Raw genomic sequence first — 8,054 nt, 5'->3', positions numbered from 1 at the left:
TAATATAAAATCAAATTTTATTTTATTGCGGAAAAATTTGTCATTACAATGCAATTCATTGAAAAACTATGCTAATACATCTTTCTTAACAATCTAATTCTAACTCTAAGTAGTAGCTCAAGAATCTAATCTTCGAGAAATGCGATCGAAATCCATTCCTTCATGGTTAGATTCTGCTCACTTCTTCCCTTAAGCTTCCTTTCTTTTCTTCGATCCTACAAAAACATCAATTGTAATCTTATCACATTATGTATTAAGAATCTAGAATAGAAGCTTAAAAGAGTTAGTCAATGGATTTTACCTAAATTAGAGCCATACGTTTCGACTCTCCCGTCTCTTAGATCTCTTAGGTAAATGGTGTAGCTACGTCTCCAATGCCCCTTCTCTTGGCAATAAAAGCAAATTGACTCTTTTGGAACATGACATGGAACTACTTCAGACATTGCCTTTCTCTTAAGATCAAACTTTTCGATCATAGCATGTATTTCGTTGCTATTGTCTATATCCATAGAGGTCTTGAAGGCAGATTCACCAATCAACTTTGCTTTTCTATTGCGCCAAACCATTGCTGATTCAGCAGCAATAAGCATATAGGTGAGATCTATAAGGGTCACATCGCGGTTCATCAAATAGTACTCTCTTACGAACTCACTATATGAGTTAGGAAGTGACTGAAGAACCCAATCAACAGCCATTTCCTCATAGACAACGGATCCCAACATTCTTAACCTATCAATGTGTGACTTCATCCCTAGGACGTGTGCACACACCGACTTTCCTTACTTTATGTTTACTTGCCAAAAGGGCTTGAGTGATCTTGAACTTTTCAAGCCTTCGAACTTATGGGTTAGGGAGAATAATTGGAGGAGGTGGAGGAAGTGAAGCATGATCTCTTGTTTCTCGATCGAATCGTGGAATATCATCTTCATGCGGAAAGCTTGTTCCACGGGATTTAGGAAGACCATAGTTGTCGAACTTTGACATCTACAAAACGGGAGAAAACGAATTCAAGTTAGTTGATTGATTGAGTCCTTAGCAAATCACCCAAATGAGATACTAAGGCTAGGACCCAACACAATATTCTACAATTCGGGAGAGGGATGCCGTAACCCTAATTGCATAATATTTGAAGGTAAGTGAATGACGATTCACTAATTTCCACCATGAAAAACGAAAAAGAAATTTAAGTTTTAAATCTATGAAAATTCCTAGATCCTATAAGATTCATTGAACATTTCAATGGCATGTTTAAATCTCGATATGCCCCTCTTGTTTGTGACTGGGATGCCGAGGATCACAAAGCGGGTGTGAATAACCATGCAAACTTACATGGTGCCCTCACATGTTACAGTCACCTATTCGATGTGCCGGTTAACCACACACGCTCCACCGAACTATGACAAACACTGAGTCACCCTTTGCTATCTTTGCTTAGAACCATTTAGTGTGCCGGTAAACCACACACGCTCCACTAACGTCTTCGCAAGGGCACAAAGTGTAATTTCATGGAATTGCATCAATTCACTTTTGCCTAAGTAACTAAGATTGGGAATTTGTAAAACATTTAGTTACTTTTGTAATTCATTATACTTATAATGGAAGGTTTCGTCCTATCCTACCCGTTCGACTAACGACCCTCCACTAGTCAAGAGTGCGGTGGGTAAGAATGGATACCCATTCAATCGCCATTTTATAGGCAATTTCCTTAAACACCCCTTATAGACCAGTTTCGTGAATGAGGCCTACTAACGGTAAGACTGACTTTTACTCATACATATATATAATGTTAGACTTTTAATGTTATATATAGTATAGGGTGTATTTTACAACTTTTAAAATACTAGGTGGTCAAATTTAATAATCATACTTTTAATTCAATTCAATTGTAAACCTAAACTTTTATGGATTTATTAAACCTCTTTTAATTATACACCTTAATTAATTAATAAAACCACAAGGGTGTGATTTGAACTTTTTCAAAACAATACTAGGGTTTTAGAATTTAACATTCCTAAATTAAACTTTTAATCAACTTTTTAAATTCCAAAACTTGAGGGCAAATTTTGAAACATTTCAAAACATTAGGGTTTAGAATTTAAATATACATCAAAATTAAACTATTAATCAAAATTTAAATTCCAAAACGTGAGGGCAAGTTTTGAAACCTTTTTTCAAAACATTAGGGTTTTAACTATTTAAATTTTAAAACAACAAAACTTTTGAGGTCAAATTTAAACTATAAAACCTAAGGGGAAAAATATGAAACATTTCATAACACAAGGATCAAATAACAAATAATCTAAATTAACAATTAATCACATAATTATCCATATTTGATTTATTTAATGATTTCTTGCAAAACAATTTACCAATTTAATTAAAATAATTAATCAATTTACCGTAAGTGCAGATCACCTCTGTGTTGGACGGAAGTAGGCGACACGCAGGTGGCAAAAGGTCTAGTCCATGATATCACCCTCACTGGTCCGGAGATCATCAGAGAAACGACTGAAAAGATCTTTCAAATACGAGAACGACTGAAACCCTCAAGGGATAGGCAAAAGAGTTATGCCGACAAAAGACGAAAACCCTTGGAATTTCAGATTGGATACCGTGTACTACTAAAGGTCTCACCCTGGAAGGGCATGATACGCTTTGGAAAGCGTGGGAAACTAAATCCTCGGTACATTGGACCCTTCGAAATCATTTCAAGAATTGGTCCAGTGGCTTACAAACTCCAACTTCCAATCGAGCTTAACAAAGTACATCCAGTATTCCACGTATCGAACCTGAAAAAGTGTTTGTCCGATGAAACACTAGTAATTCCACTCGATGAAATCGAACTTAACGAAAATCTTAACTTTGTGGAAGAACCCGTCGAGATCATGGATAGGGAAATTAAACGAACTAAGCAGAGTCGAATACCAATAGTAAAGGTTCGCTGGAACGCTAAGCGAGGACCTGAGTTCACATGGGAACGAGAAGATCATATGCAACAGAAGTATCCGCATCTTTTCCTCAGCCCCTAAAACTTTTCTTTTGTATTTAATTTCGGGACGAAATTCCCTCTAACGGGGGGATAATGTAACAACCCGATATTTCAGGTCATTAAAAATCGAGTCTTGTAACCTCTTTGTAAAGTAATAAGAATATCATCGAAAAATGAAATATTCAAAAGCTCTGTTTGGAGTACACTATGTAGTAGATATCGTCTTAAGGTTTCCAAACATATAAAGAACACTAAAATCCGAGTTATAACGAAGAAGTTATGAATTCTAAGTTTTCCGACAAAAACCGGCAATACGGATTTACGTAAAAACACGAAGTTTTGATAAAATACTTTTTGACCTTAGGTGTCTAAATGAAAGTCATAGATATCATTAAACTGCAAACATACATAAAAAGAACGCCCAAATCTGACGCCGTATGAAAAAGTTATGAATTATTAACGAACTTTTCTTACCCCGACCTTTTAAAAATAAATAATAAAAATAATTTCGAAATTTGCCGACGGAATCTAAACGAAAGTTGTAGAGCATAGTCTCACCTACGCGTGTATATAAAGAACGCCGAAAACGGAGTTCGTATGAAGGAGATATGAATTTTTGAAGTTTGCTAAATAATTAATATATAAATTTAATTCAAAAATCGGTATTATCCGAAGGGTGAGTCACCGGGTCCATCCGAGTTACGCCCGGCGTACCCTCGTACGCCCAGCGTACTCAAGGACTAGGCTCCGGTTCGTCCACGTCGCCCCTATGCGAGACTATGCCCCGTCCCATTCGAAGCCGAGGCAGTCGAGGACTCGGTCACGCATGACGCACGAGTACGCCCCGCGTAACCTCGTACGCCCAGCGTACCGAGGCCTCTCAGCCCCTATAAAAGGGATGCGAGGGTTCCGGGGAAACTTGCTCATTTTCTCTCGTTTTTCTTGCGTTTTGCGTCGTTTTCCGTGCAATAATTATCCTGAAGCCCCGGTTCTCATACTCAAGCCCCGAAGGAAGTTTTACACTCCCGAGATTCCCGAGAATCCCGAGAAAATCCGCTTTTTCAAGTCAAAGTTCTGCTCGGTTTTCGTCACACCTTCTTCAATCTATCAAGTGAGTTCATACCCCTACAAACACACTTTAAATACATTTTAAATGTTTTTTATACTCTTTTAGGGGGGGTATACAAGTAAACATACGGTTATTATCGTGTATTTCATAAAGTTTCACTTTACTCGTTTTTATCAAATGAATCACTTGTGATTCATTATTACTATGTGAAAACTCTTGTCATACTTTGCATGCACTAGATTTATACAAAGTATTTAGTAATTCCAAAGTATCATTCGTTGCTAAACCGTTTTATACATTTTAAGAACTTATGATTTATGCTTTGTCAAACATTGTGAAAAGGATAATCTTTGCATACAAAACTATTACTTTAATACAGACTTAGTTGAGAATCCGTGAGACATGTACATCTTCAAATACTGTCTTTTTCTAGAAGATATCACTACAAGTCTTGTCTATAACCAGAGTCTCCCGTTCGGAGAACGTGTCAAATGTGTATAGATCTATACGGGAAGTCATGATCCCGCGCCCTGACTGTTAGCTACAGTCCGTCCTTTGGGGTGACAGTTTGTCATAACGCTACGACGCCTGAAGAACGTCGCTACAGGCATATTATGTTTATTATGGTTATAAAACTCATCGGATATACAATTATTATAGTACTTCTGATTGATGAATGAGTAGCTATTAAAACCATTCTTCATCTAACAAACTGCAAGCTTCTTATAGGTTTTATTATATAAATCTATGCTTCAGTCTTCTAAAGCATGTCATTTGCTTTTGGTTTTTAGTCTTGGTCATTAGACTAACTATTACTTTAGGAAAATATGGGATTTTCCTGTATACAAAACAAACAACTAATAGGAAAATAAGGGATTTTCTTGATTCAACTATCTACATTTTACAATACAAATATTCTCATGCATTTCATACTTTTATAAGAAAATAAGGGATTTTCTTGGAAAACATACACTCATTTTGGAATGGCATGCGATTTTTCTAAACCACTTATGAACTCACCAACTTAATTGTTGACACTTTCTCTTTGAAATAACTTGTATTCTCAGGGAACCGCTAAGCAGGTTTGGAAATCAACTTTTGGGGATTAACACGCTGACGTTAATTACTTCTTTTGAAAGATGTTTATGTATTTATCTTTTGAAACATGTAATGAATACAATTATGTAAACATTTTTAAAACCATTATATATGTATGGTGGTATGTACTTTCCTTTCTATGAACTGTTATGATACTGAATATGAAGTCCCCCGCCCCCGAACGTTTCCGCCGTTCTGGTTTGGGGGTGTGACATATATATATATATATATATATATATATATATATATATATATATATATATATATATATATTGTACATTTAGTTTATCGAAAGTTGTCGATTCAGTTTCACTTATCTATGACCTTGTTTTCTACTTCTGTTTCGTTCACTTATTCCTAATTTTTATGCGTGTGCTTTTAATTTTTAAATTATGACTCGGTAGAGTCTATTCCAAAATCGAAAAACCCTCACACACTAGTTTCCCCGAATGCAAACACATTGCAAACATCATTTTTCTTGTTTGCCTTACTATGGTAGAGGATCCTTTTGTAATTTTGTCAATATCTATACCGATCAAAAGAAAATGTAGGGTGCATTTGCTCTTTTGGCAGGATAAAGCTCTATAATTATGCATAGGTATCACAATGTATACCCAAAACTACACAAAGATATGACGGAAATGACAATTATGTCCTAGTGTGGTTTGTATGTGATACGTAATAATGGATGAAAGTAAATGGCTTGAATGAGAAGGACCAAGAACAAAACATATTAACCCAACGATTTGACAAAAAAAATTAGTTGACTTACAAAATTAAATTGAAGTGTAATTTTCACCTGATTGGTATTAACAGGGCCGGTCCAAGTTAATTTGAGGCCCGAAGCAAAAGCAAAAAATTAGGTCATTCAAAATTTAGTAATCGCAAACGATAATACAATAATGTCTATGAAGACGAGTATTATATATATATATATATATATATATATATATATATATATATATATATAATAGATTTATAATAAGATGTTACTCACCATAATGATAAGTAATACATAAAAAAAAAGATTTTTTTTGTCATCCTTGTTTGATTATGATAAAACAAAAAGTAATAAAAGAAAAAAAGGGGCTTCTTATTCTTCTCCAACAAAGTAATTTGGTTATGATAAAAAAGAAAGTAATAAAAGATAGAGGGCTCCTCTTTTCTCCAAAAGAATCATAAAAGAACAAATAAATATTTCTTATTATCCATAAAACACGTGAGTATGAGAATCGAACCTGGAGCATACAGCAGAGCGATGCGCCTAAAGGCAGCATTCTAACCAACTAAACTAATGAAATCTTGAATAATTATTTAACAAAACTTATATATATAGTATCAAACGAAGTTAATTTTGGGGCCCAAACCGAAATGAGGCCCGGGGTCGTCGCTCAACTTGTCCATCCTATTGGGGGCTTTGGTATTGATGCAATATAGTCCTTTTTATTTTTCTATATGAATGTCAAGATAAAATTTAGATATTTAAATATATAATTATAAATTTCATATATGTTTGACTGATATTATTATATCATTAAGAAATTATATTTACAGAAAATAATAAAAAAGTTAACTTTTTTTTTTTTACAAATAATCCAAAGATATATCTTATTTTCTGACCGCATAAAACGGATTGTGCATTGACCTGTCCATTTTCAAGCAATTACTACATTCATACGGGGTCAATATCGTAATTTCGTGGGATTTAACCCTACAAGGAGTCGAGCATATAAAGTTACGTCTACTACAACTAAACACGCCGCTATGGATCCTTACGCATCTATGGATACCTGCTGCTACTTCAGGTTCTATTTTGCATTTCTCTACAGATTTTCTCAAATTCTGATTCAATTTCCGTAAATCGCATCATCAAAATCGTTCGTTATTTTCAGTGGAGTTTATCATCGTTGATTTCTTAGTCGGATTCAGTATGTATATATTGTTTTCGATGGATCAAGATGATGAAATACTGAAGATGGGTTTTCTGATTTGCGTTTAAAATTCATCAGCCGTGATTTCTTTGTTTAAAATGGTTGTGTCATTCGTTCATTATTCAATCTGATGATGAAACTGAGTGGACACCAAGCCCTTTGTCAAAATCATTGACAATTAAAAATTTGTTATGTAAGATTATGAAATACTTTTAAAATTCTAAAGATGGGTTTTTAAATTTGGGTTTAAAGTTTATCTGCCGTGATTTCTTTGTTTAAAATGGTTGTATCGTTCATTCATTATTCAATCCGATGAGGAATCTGTATTGACAAGCATAGCCTATTGTCAAAATCATTAACAATTAAAATTTTGTTGTACTTGTGAAATACATATAAAGACATCGATTCAAAGGTTTGCAAGGTTATGACTTATGATATGGTAATTCAGCTAAGACGAATAAGACGATTACGGAAGGCTATAATCAGAAGATATCTAGAACGCCCACATATCCAAACATAACCACCGAGGTTGGGCGGTACATGTACATTGTCAGCGATTAAGGTTAACAATCTTACTAGTTTTACTTTTTAGACGAGAGGATTGTCTGCGCTATCTATTTTTTATTTTTGTTCAATTTTTTTTGCTTTGTTGTTTCGATATTTTGGAATATTTTAAAGTGTTGTCAAAATCATATCTGTATAAACAATTATAGTTAGTTACCATTTTTGAAGATTTATTATCTTTCTTGAAGATATACTTAGTTTATCGTTTCAATAATAACGTGACCATTAGTGAAACATTAACATATGTTTTATTGGATTTTAATCATATATTGCCAATTTCAATAGTTGATTGAAAGGCTTATGTTTTATGGAAGTTTTCAATACAATGGATACATTATTATACTTGAATATGAATAAGAATGGAGATTTATTGAGGTTTTAAATAAAATTTAAAATAGGTAAC

General features: G+C 34.1%; 1 long non-coding RNA gene across 1 annotated transcript; it reads left to right on the top strand.

Moving 5' to 3' along the window:
• Nucleotides 1–6,809: 6,809 nt before the first annotated feature.
• LOC145092505 (uncharacterized) lies at nt 6,810–7,838 on the top strand. Its single transcript, XR_013702566.1, has 2 exons — nt 6,810–6,961; nt 7,486–7,838. It is a non-coding gene; the product is annotated as an uncharacterized LOC145092505 (long non-coding RNA).
• The last annotated feature ends 216 nt before the right edge of the window (nt 7,839–8,054 follow it).

Source organism: Lactuca serriola, chromosome 1 (assembly GCF_051521515.1).
Source record: "Lactuca serriola cultivar US96UC23 chromosome 1, Lser_US96UC23_V15, whole genome shotgun sequence".
NCBI classification, from domain to species: domain Eukaryota; kingdom Viridiplantae; phylum Streptophyta; class Magnoliopsida; order Asterales; family Asteraceae; genus Lactuca; species Lactuca serriola.
This window is presented reverse-complemented; position numbering and strand designations above follow the sequence as displayed.